Source organism: Emydura macquarii, unplaced genomic scaffold (assembly GCF_026122565.2).
Source record: "Emydura macquarii macquarii isolate MOO-44397 ecotype Brisbane River unplaced genomic scaffold, CSIRO-AGI_Emac_v2 contig_3113, whole genome shotgun sequence".
In the NCBI taxonomy this organism is placed as follows: Eukaryota; Metazoa; Chordata; order Testudines; family Chelidae; genus Emydura; species Emydura macquarii.
This window is the reverse complement of record NW_027133250.1, coordinates 2,034,756-2,049,684: the sequence shown is the minus strand read 5'-3', so window position 1 is coordinate 2,049,684 and position 14,929 is coordinate 2,034,756.

Here is a 14,929-nt window from a genome sequence, read left to right as displayed (position 1 = left end):
TTGTTAATATGGTGCAACAAGTCAAAGGGACCCATTCCAGATGATTACGCTGGAGTCTAGCTCCATAGGAGTATGACACAGAAATAGTTCATATCAAGGGAAAAGAAAATATAGTGGCAGATGCCTTGTCAAGAATAGGGGGTCCCTGAGAGGTATTCAGGAGCATCAGTGACATCCCTTCCTACACCACTTTGCGTTTGGGGAGTGTAAAACTGCCTGCAGTGACTCAAAAGCAGGAGTACCAGCCTCAGGACAGACTGTTTGGAAGCAAGGCAAAAACCCCAAACTGGCTGTGGGTTCTATACCAACCAAAGAAGTGTGAACTCCCCAGGCTCTATAAAGCAGACAGTCCCTTTGCGTACTCCAATCTGCCTTGCCACCTAGGTGAGCTTTTGTGGTAGATGGTCCCTTACACCAAGTGTCACAACAATATTTAGGTTACTTCCACTCCTAAAGGACCAATCACCTATCCCAGGGCAATTGCACCTTAGATCTCACACCAAGAACAATACTTGTAGCCAATCCTACAATAAACAATCTAAAGATCTATTAATTAGGAAAAGGAAACAGAGTTATTTACAAAGTTAAAGCCAGTAAACATATACACACAAATGAGTTACAATCTTAAGTTTCAAAAAGTAATTGAAGCTTCTCTAACAAGCAAGCTCTAGCTGATCTTTAGAGCTAACCCAGGCTAAGCACTGGGGATCTCTTGCTTATGCCTCGTAAATCTTATTTTGGCTCCTTGATAACCAGTGTGGGGAATCAGAAACACTGTTTGTGGCTTGTTGGGAAGTCTGACTTCAGTATCACCCACCAGTACTGGGAGAATCTGCTCTCCTTTTGCAGTCTGCCCTGACCTTGGCATTTTCAAGTGACTACCCTAGGCACGGACGGGTCACAACTGGTTACTTTGAAAAAGAATTGGCTTTTCCATTAGCTCTCTTTCCTGATCTCTTCCCTTTCTTACATGTATTCATGTCACACAATAATGGAGACCATGTCCTGGCTCTTAGAGATGCAGACAGATTACATACAAACTCTTCTTCATATAGCTCCATGTCCTCCACGTGGCTTAGTCCAAAACTCAGAATTGACCCTCTACTATCCCAAAACAAAATTAAAACCACATTCTCCTTTGGAAATTCTCTGGAAATCCACACAATTAAAGACTCACTCACTCACTCACTCCTGTCACCCTGAAACTTTACTCAGAATTAGAATCATTTCCATTTACAGGCTAATCATCTGTATACATGCCTTCAAACTCATGACTTTATTTGCTAATAGAATCATGGAAGTGTAGGACTGGAAGGGACCTCAAGAGGTCTTCTAGTCCAGTCTCCTGCACTCAAGACAGGACTAAGTATTATAAACCATCCCTGACAGTTGTTTGTCTAACCTGCTGTTAAAAATCTCCAAGGATGGAGATTCCACAACCTCCCTAGGCAATTTATTCCACTGCTTAATTATCCTGACAGTTGGGAAGTTTTTCCTAAAGTCCATCTAAACCACACTTGCTATAATTTAAGCCCATTGCTTCTTGTCCTGTCCTCAGAGGTTAAGGAGAACAATTTTTCTCCCTCCTCCTTATAACAACCTTTTATGTGTTTGAAAACTGTTATTTCCCCCCTTAGTCTTCTCTTCTCCTGACTAAACAAACTCAAATTTTTCCATCTTCCCTCAGAGGTCATGTTTTCTAAACTTTTAATCGATTTTTGTTGCTCTTCTCTGGACTTTCTCCAATTTGTCCACAACTTTCCCAAAATGTGGTGCCCAGAACTGGACACGGTATTTCAGCTGAGGCCTAATCAATGCAGCATAGAGCGGAAGAATTACTTTTCATGCCTTGCTTACAACACTCTTGCTAATACATCCCAGAACAGTGTTTGCTTTTTTTGCAGCAGTGTGACACTGTTAACTCATATTTAGCTTGTGATCCACTATGAACCCCAGATCTCTTTCCACAGTACGCCTTCCTAGATAGTCATTTTCCATTGTGTATGTGTGCAATTGATTGTTCCTTCCCAAGTGGAGCACTTTGCATTTGTCCTTATTGAATTTCATCCTATTTACTTCACTGTTTCTCCAGTTTGTCCAGATCATTTTGAATTTCAATCCGATTCTCCAAAGCACTTGCAACCCCTCCCAGCTTGGTATCATCCTCAAACTTTGTGTTCTCTCTATGCCATTATCTAAATCATTGATGAAGATATTGAACAGAACTGGACCCAGAGCTGATCCCTGTGGGACCCCACTTGATATGCTCTTCCAGCTTGACTGTGAACCACTGATAACTACTCTCTGGGAGCAGTTTTCCAACTAATAAGGCACTCACCTTATAGTAGCTCCACCTAGGTTGTGTTTCCCTCATGGCAAAGAAAAACACTTGATGCTTAACCACACTTTGACCGACATAAGGCCTCCACTTACAGTGAAGCACAGCAGCCTTGTGCTGTCTACTGTGCATCACGAAAGAGCTTGCAGGATAAAGGCTTGAGGAAGAGGAGCTTGCAACTCCCTCAGCCAGCAGAATTGGAGGGTGATTAGGAAAGGAATAAATGGGAAGTTTGAATGGGGGGAAAAAAGGGAGGAGAATGGGGGAAAGAAAATTTAAGTCACCCTCCAGTTCTTTATAACTCCCTCTGGTACTGTACGAATAAATCTTCCTGGATTTGGCAGCCCTGTATTGTTACGGCCCATAGCAACCCACACTGATCACCAAACTAACTGGGAAGATGATGTAGGCATGACATTTTCCCATACTACTTGGCGACAGCTGAGAACTAATTCATTCTACCTCTGCATCGGAGGAAGTGAGCGGAGTCTCACGAAAGCTTATGCCTACAAAAATTAAATTTGTTAGTCTTTAAAGTGCCACAGAACTCTCGTCGTTTTTGCTGTATACAGACTAACACGGCTACCCCTCAGAACTGAGAACTAAGTGTTTCAGCATGGTTAGCCCCTTGTCATTCATTCAGCAGTTTTCTCAAAAGCCACCTGAACACAGTTTGAATCTATGCAATAATGCTCTCTTAGTGTTGGTGGTAACACACGTAATCCTCCTAACCATTCATATATATGCTCTTTGATTATGCTCATGCTACCCAGCTGTGGGAAAAAGTGATTCAAAACATTAACTTCATGGCTAGAGCGTCCCTTCCCCTCTCCTTCCCGCTGATAGTGTTCAGTTAGAAGGATCTTTGGAGCCTGCCTCTTGGGAGCTTAGAGATATTTTTATATTCTTGCATTAAAACTATTTATTTAGCAAGAGGGATCCCAGCTGAGCCTGGAACACTGGCACCATGTATTGCAACATAGTACATAATATGAAAAGATTTGTGCTATCAGACACTGTCTCTGGAGAAAGCTCTATGAAGCACAGGTATCTGCAGAGATATTTGCTTATAATGCATGAAATACGTACTTCTAAATCAATATATTGATCATTCCATTTTGCAAATGCATTTGTTTTAGAAACAGCCGTTGTTTCAGCATCTCCATTCAATGAAATTCATTCAATGTCTCTCTCCTCCTACCCCCTCAATCTCAATGGGGCTGCCATTTTAATACCTGATCCTGTCATTCTTATCAAGCTTGACTCCCACTGGAGTACAGTTTTGCTTGAATTGGAGGACTGCAGAATGTGGTCGATACCATACAGCATTCTGCTGCTTGCTCAGGGGCCCATTTTTGGAGGGATGGTGGGTTAGGACTCGGGGAACCCATTAGAAGCTGTTGGAAAGTGGAATGTTCCAACGTTATTTTAAGGAAAATCCTGTTCATGATTAATGCATGATTTCAAATAAAACTCTTTGTTTAAAATAATTGGAAAATGTTGAAACTCTGATTTCTAATAATTGTAATCATTTTCTAATACTCCAGTAATTTTTATAGAGTTAATTTACTACAAGTCAGCCTGAATGCTGGGTTCCTGTTCAAGACCCTTTGAAGGTATATAGAGTGCTTTAGGATCCTCCTTCAGGATGAAAAGCACAATAGGTCATTTTATTTCATTTGTTCAGGTGTTGATAACATCACACGGCACTCCTTTGCATTCAGCTACCATGATGTCTCCAGACGCTCCACCTCTGAAGGTATATGTATTGTTGTCCATTTTCGACCTGAGCAGCTAGTCGAAGCTTGGGGGCCTCTGGGTGTTACAGGTGGGGTAGAAATTGGTGATAGGCAGTTATATGTTTGATGTAGTTTTGTTTATTTGCAAAGAACGTACCAAGTCCTGGGTCCCTGGCAGCAGAAGAAATCGAACAGCAATAAACAGCTTCTTCTGTTTACACCAGAAAGAGCACTCTTGTCAGCCTGCACCCCAGCCCCAAAACCTCTTTTCAGGTTTCTGCCAGAGTCAGCCAGCATCCATGTTGTCAGCTGCTCCTTCAGGCTCTCTCTCTCCCAATCTGTTATGGCCTAGTCTCAGTTTCCCTGTGTTCTCTCTTTCCCATCCCCACCTACCCAAAACAACACTCAACCCAAAGCTACAGTGTGTTCACACACACCTTTTATCTTAGGGGAGGTGCTTATTGTTACAGTAATGTTAATTGAAGGGTGAGTTCACACCTTCCAATCTTAATGAGGTTTTAACTCACTCCATAACAAGGTTTCACCCAGTTCATAATAGTATTAATGCTTGACACTTCTCTTATAACAAGTGCTTATAACATCGCTAGACTTTTACCATTTCAGCTGAAGTTTTCCATGCTAGGCATTTACCTCAGGCTGAAACTTTTTTTTTTTTTTTAAATAATTTCAGCCAAAACAATTCAGCTGTTCTGAGAACCAGGCTTGGTAAAAATATGTCGTTTTGCCCCTGTTAAAACATCCTAGTGACCTTTTCTTTGAAAGAGTCCGGCACCCTGATGCTTCGGAGCAAGGACTTGAAACTGGATGGCGGGGTTGGGGATAGCCCTTCTACCAGGGAAGTACTTTTTGCTGTCCGTGTGAAAATCCACCCAGTGTGGCCAAGTTCCAAGCCTTTGGAGAGGAAAAAAAATCCCCGTTCACACCTGCTCAGTGGAGATTTTAGATCTGAGTAGCTGTAATCCCTAAAAATTCTGTCCACACTGAACATGCTTCAGCCTGGAGCTGAGCAGGACATTCCCTGGAATGCAGCTCAGGGCTGCTGCAGTCCAGCTCTGGCTCCCACCTTTCCCAGCTTCCTTCAATCCCTCTCTTTCCTGCACCATCTCCCTGCCCATCTTCCTCATCCCAGGCGCCCCGTCTCAGCTCCTTGTCCTAGTCTCTTTTTCCAGCCATTGTCCATTCTCCCCTCACACCCCTGCTCCTCATCATTTAGAAGTAAGTGTATAATCAGGTCTATAGAATTAGGTCCACGGCTATATCTGCAAGTAAGATATACAGGCCCATGGCAGTAAAACTAATCTAACTACGGCACATTGAGATAAGCATAGAAGAGAGGGCTCAGGGTAGGAGGAAGAGATGAATGGTCAAAAATGGCCCAGTAACCAAGATTAAGATGGACACCCACCAAGACCCCACTCACACTGTATGTCAAGCAGCAGACTCCAGCTACATACATATTTACATGTACACACACACACCCAGGCGCTCTGCGTTGCATTGTTGGGATAGTTCAGTGGCATCTAGAAGCCTAAATCAGGGTGGGGGCCTCACCGCACTTAAAAAGTGAGTGGAAAAACTCATACTGCATCTGCCCAAAATGCAGCTCAACACCCACCACTTGGTTATTTTAACCCACATTCCTTCCTCTTGCCCCAGGACTAGCTCTAGGGAAAATGTAAGTTTTTGTGTGACCTTCCGCTGTGAAACAGTCAGGTTTGTTAAAGACATTATTTCTGACTTCTCCAGAAAAGTCTCAGAAATACTGATTTTTTTTTGGTCCATACACTGATACTCAAAGCAGCAAAGTAGAATTTCCCCAAATTTTTCATAAATATTCAAATTTGAGTTGAGAATAAGCATGAGAAATTTCAGACTAAAGGGTCTTTCATTCACGTGATTACAAGTACTTGAGAGTAGACACAATAAGCAGAGGGTTTTTGCCTTTCAAACTTAGCTGAGCAGTAAATACAGCATCTGAAGAGGCTCTCAGAGGGAAGATATGGAAAGTGAGCGAGCTGCTGTTGTCAACTGCACTGACTGTGCAATGTTTCTCCCAGAGGATAGAGCCGACGTCATCTGTACAAAGTGCAGGCTGGTTTCCATATTGGAAGAGAAGGTTAAAGGACTAGATCAGAAGGAGACCCTGTTGATCAGAAGGCATGGGATGCATTGTCCTAAGGATGGGGTTCCACAGCCACCACTCCCAAGAGGAAGAGAAGGATGGTGGTCAAGGACTCCCTCCTAAGGGGGGTGGAGTCATCCATCTGCCGTGCAGACTGGGAAACGAGAGAAGTGTGCTGCTTGCCTGGAGCTAGGATTCAGGATGTGACAGAAAGACAGCCAAGATTCATCAAGCCCTCAGACCGTTACCCCTTCCTACTTCTCCACGTGGGCACCAATGACACTGCCAAGAATGACCTTGAGTGGATCACTGCAGACTATGTGGCTCTAGGAGGAAGGATAAAGGAGTCTGAGGTGCAAATGATGTTCTCGTCCATCCTCCCTGTTGAAGGAAAAGGCCCAGGTAGGAACCATCGCATTGCGGAAGTAAATGCATGGTTACGCAGGTGGTGTTGGAGAGAGGGTTTTGGATTCTTCGATCATGGGATGTTGTTCAAGGAAGGATTGCTAGGAAGAGATGGAATCCACCTACCGAAGAGAGAGGAGTATCTTCACAGACGAGCTGGCTAACCTAGTGAGGAGGGCTTTAAACTAGGTTCAATGGGGGGATGGGGACCTAAGCCCAGCCGTAAATGGGGAAGTGGGACACCAAGAGGAAACAGAAGGAGAGGTGCAGCAGGGGAGGCAAACTGAATTGCACTGAGAAAGTCGGGCAATCGGCCAGTTATCTCAAGTGCCTGTACACCAACGCAAGAAGCCTGGGAAACATGCAGGAGGAATGGAAGTCCTGGCACAGTCAAGAAACTATGATATGACTGGAATAACCGAGACTTGGTGGGGTAACTCACATGACTGGAGCACTGTCATGGATGGGTATAAACTGTTCAGGAAGGACAGGCAGGGGTGAAAGGGTGGAGGAGTTGCACTGTATGGAAGAGAGCACTATGATTGCTCTGAGCTCCAGTATGAAACTAGAGATAAGCCAGTTGAGAGTCTCTGGGTTAAGCTTAGAAGCAAGAACAATAAGGGTGATGTCATGGTGGGTGTCTGTTACAGACCACCAGACAAGGAGGATGAGGTAGATGAGGCTTTCTTCAGTCAACTAGGGAAAGTTTCCAGTTCACAGGACCTGGTTCTCATGAGGGACTTCAATCACCCTGACATCTCCTGGAAGAGCAATACAGCAGAGCACAAACAATCCACGAAGTTTTTGCAGTGTGTTGCTCCAGGAAGTTGTCCGCAAGTGCTGGAGCAACCAACTAGGGGCCATGCTTCTCTTGACCTGCTGCTTCACAAACAGGGAAGATTTGGTAGGGGAAGTAGAAGTGGGTGGCAACCTGGGCAGCAGTGACCATGAGATGGTCGAGTTCAGGATCCGACAAAAGGAAGAAAGGAGAACAGCAGGATACGGACCATGGACTTCAGAAAAGCAGACTGACTCCCTCAGAGAGCTGATGGGCAGGATCCCCTGGGAGGCTAATATGAGAGGGAAAGGAATCCAAGAGAGCTGGCTGTATTTTAAAGAAACCTTATTGAGGGCGCAGGAACAAACCATCCCGACGTGCAGAAAGAATAGCAAATATGGTAGGTGCCCAGCTTGGCTTAACAAAGAAGTCTTTGGTGAGCTTAAACACAAAAAAGAAGCTACAAGAAGTGGAAGCTTGGTCAGATGACTAAGGAGGAGTATAAAAATACTGCTCGAACATGCAGGAATTAAATCAGGAAGGCCAAAGCACAATTGGAGTTGCAGCTAGCAAGGGATGTGAAGGGGAACAAGAAGGGTTTCTACAGGTATATTGCCAACAAGAGGAAGATTAGGGAAAGTGTGGTCCCTTTACAGAATGGGAGAGGCAACCTAGTGACAGAGCATGTGGAGAAAGCTGAGGTACTCAGAGGCCTTTTTTGCCTCTGTCTCCACAGACAAGGTCAGCTCCTGGGCAGCACAGAATGGGGAGGAGGTGAACATCCCTCAGTGCTGAAGGAACAGGTCCAGGACTTTTTAGAAAGATTGGACGTAAACAAGTCCATGGGGCCAAATGCAATGTATCCAAGGGTGCTGAGGGAGTTGGCTGATGTGATTTCAGAGCCATTGGCTATTATCTTTGAAAGCTCGTGGCAATTGGGGGAGGTCCCTGATGACTGGAAAAAAGCAAATATAGCGCCCATCTTCAAGAAGGGAAGAAAGGGGATCCAAGGAACTACAGACCAGTCAGCCTCATCTCAATCCCTAGAAAAATCGTGGAGCAAGTCCTCAAGGAATCTATTTTAAGGCACTTGGAAGAGAGGAAGGTGATCAGAAACAGTCAATATGGATTCACCAAGGGCAAGTCATGCCTGAACAACCTGATTGCCTTCTATGAAGAGGTGACCGCTCTGTGGCTGTGGGAAAAGTGGTGGACATGATATATCTTGATTTTAGCAAAGCTTTTGACACAGTCTCCCAGAGTATTCTTATCTGCAAGTTAAAGAAGTATGGGTTGGATGAATGGACTATAAAATGGATAGAGAACTGGCTAGATCATCAGGCTCAATGGGTAGTGATCAATGGCTCCATGTCTAGCTGGCAGCTGGTAACAACCGGAGTGCCCCAGGAGTTGGTCCTGGGGCCGGTTTTGTTCAATATCTTCATTAATGATCTGGAGGATAGAGTAGATTGCATCCTCAGCAAGTTTGTAGATGACACTAAGATGGGGGGAGTGGTAGACCCCCTGGAAGGTAGGGATAGGATCCAGAGTGACCTAGACAAATTGAAGGATTGGGCCAAAAGAAATCTGATGAGGTTCAACAAGGACAAGTGCAGAGTCCTCTACTTCAGACGGAAGAATCCCATGCACAGTTACAGACTGGGGACTGACTGGTTAGGCAGCAGTTCTGCAGAAAAGGACCTGGAGGTCACAGTGGATAAGAAGCTGGATATGAGTCAGCAGTGTGCCCTGGTTGCCAAAAAGGCTAATAGCATTGCCAGCAGATCGCGGGAAGTGATTATTCCTCTCTATTCGGCATTGGTGAGGCCGCATTTGGAGTATTGTGTCCAGTTTTGGGCCCCGCCACTTCAAAAAGGATGTGAACAAATTGGAGAGAGTCCAGCGGAGGACAACAAAAATGATTAGGGGTCTGGAGCACAAGACTTATGAGAAGCTGAGGGAACTAGGTTTGTTTAGTCTGCAGAAGAGAAGAATGAGGGGGGATTTGATAGCAGCCTTTAACTACCTGAAAGGGGGTTCCAGGGAGGATGGAGCTAGGCTGTTCTCAGTGGTAGTAAATGACAGAACAAGGAGCAATGGTTTCAAGTTGCAGTGGGGGAGGCCTAGGATATTAGGAAAAAGTTTTTCACTAGGAGGGTGGTGAAGCACTGGAATGGGTTACCCAGGGAGGTGGTGGAATCTCCATCTTTAGAGGTTTTTAAGCTGCAGCTTGACAAAGCCCTGGCTGGGATAATTTAGCGGAGGTTAGTCCTGCTTTGAGCTGGGGGCTGGACTAGATCAGTGTTTCTCAACCTTCTAAGTAGCAAGTATCCCCTAACTTCTGAAAATTTTAATAAGTACCCAACACTCAATATTCCATGGGATTTTATATTTACAGACTAATGTGAGTCATACGTTGAAGAAGGGCTGAGTATATAAGGCTGTGATATGATAGCTGGTCAGATTTAATGTGGGCAGGATTACCACCTTTACACCAGGGGTGCACAGCTCACATATGTACCTGGGCTAGAGGTGATGTTGGCCAAAAGTAGGAAGCTTTGAGCGGCATGCCAATGGTGGGGAATATAAAATGCCACGCCAAATTTTTTGCCATAGATTTGAGAGTAGAAAGGGGTGAGAGAGAGAGAGACAGGAAAAGAGGGTAACTGGTAAAATCTGGGGCTGTCAGAGTTGTCAGTTTCACTGCTCTAGCTGAAATTGACAAGTTTTCTGGGCAGAGGGCTTTGAGCCTGGGAGGGGGGTTGCCACCTGGGCAAGATGCAGGCAGCTGCCAGCCTGGGAGGTGGGTGACTACCACCCAATCTGAGCGGGGAGAGGAGGGTTCCGCGCCAGCTGGGATCCAGAGATGTGAGCAGGCGGCTGCTGACCCTCTTCAAGCTGGGGTGTTGGAGGTTGTCCCTGGGCTCAGAGGCGGGGCACGGGTGGCTGCCACCCAGCTGCAAACTCAGCTTTTCAGACTCAGGAGGCTGCCACCATGCTCCCACAGCGGTGCTGGGAGCGTGTGGGAAGTGGGCTGCCACCGCCTGGCTTCCCCAGAAGTCAGGAGCTGCCACCCACCTCCCTTTCACTTAGTTTTTCCCCAGGTACCCCCTGCCTGTGTCTCACGTACACCCAGGGGTAGGCGTACCACCCGTTGAGAAACTATGGACTAGACCTTCTGAGGTTCCTTCCACCTCTAATATTCTATGATTGTCAGCCTTATAGAATCTTAAAAGTAGCAGGAAGTGCAAGAGTTAATAATCTACTCTCCTATTCCTCAACTTCCACATGCAGGACAGAGTATGAAAGGCACTGTATAAAATAGAATGTATTTCTCACTGATCGTTACTGTAATACATTTAATGGACCAGACTCTCCTCTGACTTGGAATTTGCTTAGTCATTTACACCTGCGTAAAGTAGGAGTAAAACACACTCATGCTATGCTGATGTAGTCACTTTTGATACTAACTTCGCACAGTTGCAAACAATTGCACAAGACACTGGGGAATGAGGGCTACTACGTGTAATGAGGTTTATATAGTCGGACAATCCTAACAGTGTCCCAAAAAGAGCTAGAGAATAGTAAGGAACAAGTTATGGTTCGATTTTGAACATAATGTCAGCAGCGGTTTTGTGTTTAGTCACTGAAAAATATTCTGGTTAACAAAACTGCAGGCAAGAAACCCACTAAAACAGCACATTTCATTTCATCTCCAAAATCTGACAAGTGAATATTGCAGAATATTTACAGAAATTTTGCATTCATAATTGTGAATATTTGTACCAGAAACTTGATTCTAAGAATTATGCCAACCCAATTAGGTAACAGGAATGATACCATATGAATTATGTGTCCAAATCAAGCTAACAAATTCTGAATAATCACAATGAACAATCTACAAGTCCACAAATTAGTCACTGCAAGTATTTGGCAAATAATTTTTAATGGTGAATAAAAGAGAAAACTGCAGTATGTTGCAAACAATTTGCAAGGAGACAAAGAGGCAAAACTTTTTGCCGATAAAAGATTTGTTACAAATGACTCGCCCAGCTTGCACAGACAAGTATAACATGATGGTGAACAAGATGATACCATGTCTCCATTTGACCTGGTGTCTTCTCATTTACTCAAATGCTACTGTACCCTTTAACTTACAGTAAAACACTAATGCAGCGTCAGAAACATTTTAAATCGTTAAACTGTCACTGACTAGTTTTGAAAAATTACTGGACACTTTCTCCATATTTAGAAGATATTACTTTATTATTAATAGATAAGTGCTTTTTTAAAAAAACAGATTGCAAGGGGATAATAATATATGCTAAGTATTATAATTAAGTTTAAATGGCACTTGACATCTACACTGCTTTATAGAGATCCTGAGACAGCCTCTCTCCTTGTGGGCAGTAGAGATCAGTTGTAGCATACAAACTGAGTCCCCTGATTCAGTTCAGCAAAACATTTAATCATGTTTGATGTCCGTGGAAGATGAACATGATTAAAGTTAAGCACATACTTACATGCCAAATCCAGGAGCATTTGGATTGATAGAACTTGGGGAGACAGGATTGAGGTGATGTGCCTGGTTTCTCCAGGATCATATGAGATTAAAACAGAGAGAGAACTGTTGTGGAGATGACATTACAAAGATCTGTTGCCGGTTCCAGTGTTCCACTGACCAAATGACTTGCTGGGGCTTACATGGAAGAATGTGCCTGTGAACTCACCTATGTGACAACCTGTGGACATGCCAGGGGCCATACTGACGTGCATCAGAGTACTGCAACCAGCTAAGAAACCTGTGGGGCACAGTTATTGCACATGATATGAGGGAACTATTTTGGCCCTCATTAGCACAGATAAAGATGAATTAAATCACCGGAGTGGAAGTTGGTGGTTGCCCAGGGTTCAGAGATCATAACCGAATTATATTAATTATGGGCAAACCAAGGACAGTCCCAACCAGTTAAAAATATATGCTTAGTGCTTCCAAAAAGGGCTAGTTTCCTAAAGCAGAGGAAAATTATGAGTGAAATTAATTGGGATGAAAAATTTAGATAGAAGAATGTGAATGAAAATCAGTAGTTCTTAAAGAAGAGTCTATTAACTGGCCTGAAGGCCACAACTCCCGCATCAAGCAACAGGACAATTGTGGCTAAAAGCCCATCCTGGTGCAGTGGCAAAGTGAAAGCAGCAATTAGGGGGAAAAAAGCAAATATAACAAATGTGGGGGGAGTAAATAGATATAGATTAGAAGTTATGACATGCAGAAAACTGATGAGAAGCTAAAAATATCAAGGGAAAAAATCCCTGGCTGGCAGGACTAAGGAGAATAGGAAGAAGTTTAAGTAAGTTAGAAGTAAAATAAATCTTAGCATGGGTATAAAGCCCCTTACTAGATGATGGTAAAGTATTAATAGTGATGTTTACAAGCCTGAAGTATTTCTGTACATACTCAGTCCTGTGTTTGAAAAGAATCAGGCTGCTGTACTTGCATCATATGGGGATGTGTTAGGGGGCCAGGGGTGCATTCTAGAACTGGGGTACCACTCTGCCTCCTTAACTCTCCAGCCCGGACTGTGTCTCAATGCCTGCTAGTGACAAGCAGCGAATCCCTCCAGGTGCTGTTATCACTTAGCCCAAGAGCATGTGGAGTTCCACACCCTGCTAGATTGAAGGAATGCTCCCAGAGCCACTCATGAATCACATAAAAAAAGGCAACAGCCAATTCTCGCCAGCTCCCAGCCTTACACCCCAGAGCTGTACTATCTTGTACTGGTCAGAAACCTGACCAGTGTCACTCAGTCCACTTCTTCCTCAATGGCGACACACAAACCTTTGAAAGCTGAGGTGAGATTTCCCAAGCACTTCAGCCAAAAAGTTTTAGGTAAAATATAAAACAGGTTTATTAACTACAGACAGATGGATTTGAGTGAGTATAAATGGTAGACAAAAAGAGGTCAGAGATAGTCAGCAAAGAAAATAAAGGATAAATGCACAATTTAAATCTTTAATCTTATTACACGAGGCAGTCTTTAGATCAAGCAGTTCTCACCACACTGGATGTCACAGCCTGAGATCAGTACCCTCAACTGAAGTGTCCTCCCAGCATCCTTGTTCCTTCCAGCAGAAGTGAGGGGAGGAGAAAGGCCAAGGCACGATGCCACTGTCCCTTATTTTATACCCTCAGTCCATGTGCCTGGAAGACACTAGCCCAGACATGGCCTGGTGGGCTTTGCTGAGTCATAGGACTGAACAATGCCCTGGTGTGGTCTTGTGCAACTGAGTCAGAGTTGAGCAGTCCTAATAGTTGCGCAAGCACCACACCGTCATTCAGTTGTAAAACTCTTGATTACAACTCCCCTGGGAGTGGTTCGCCACCAAGCGGTAGAGACTCCAAATTTACAACACATTTCAGTAATAACCACACAGCAAAATCTGAACTCCACACACCCTAAAGATATACATATTTGGATAGAACAATGGATTTTGGCAGATCATGACCTTTCCTAAGAAATGTCACATGGCATGCTTTGTATGAAATATCACACCCACATGTGAATGGTGAATATGGGGGTTACAGGGTGCTGCTTTGAGGAACGGTGTCACAGGATGATCAAGGACTTTCCAGACCATTAAAATATTTATTCCTAGTAGAAGTTGTTAAGTCAGGAGGCCCAGATAACTTAAGAAATCTTGGAGTACCGGGGAAATTCCAGGAGTGTGGAAGGGTGCGAATGTTAGACCAATATTCAAATACAGCAAGCAGGGTGACTCAAGTAACTGTAGACTGATTAGCCTGACGTCAGTACCGGGCAAAGTAATGGAGAAGCTGATCCAGGATTCAATAAAGAGTTAAAAAAGAAAAATATAGTTAATGCCAGTCAATATAGTTTTATGGAAAAAAATTGGGCTTGCCAAACAAACCTGATTTCATTCTTTGAGGAGATCACCAGTTTGGTTAATAAAGGTAACTGGGTAGATGCAACGCATTTAGACTTTTGTAAGGCATTTGACTTAGTACCACACAAAGTTCTAATTGAAAATACACTTTTCAATTAAAAAAGCACATTAATTGTATAAGAACTGACGTAGATGGAGATCTGTCAGCTGGTCAATGAGGAATTGTCATCAACTAGCCATGTTTCTACTGGAGTTCTACAGGGACTGGTACAAAGCATGATGCTAGACAAAAATGGGACAGATCAAAGTGCACTATGGTACTTTTAGCATGCAGCGGCCTGGTCCACACATACACTTGGCATACAGCAGGCTAGAGTTACACCCAGCTTTTGTGTGTGTGTGTGTGTGTACACACACTCACACACACACAGAGAGAGAGAGAGAGAGAGAGAGAGAGAGAGAGAGACCTGGGTCACTTGGCAAACAGGAGAGAGTCAAATAAAATGCACTGTAATACAGCCAGATGCAAAGATATACAACTAGGAACAGGGCATGCAGGCCATACCTATGTGGCTTGGACAAGGATTTAGGGGTCAGAGTGAACAAACAGCTGAACCGAA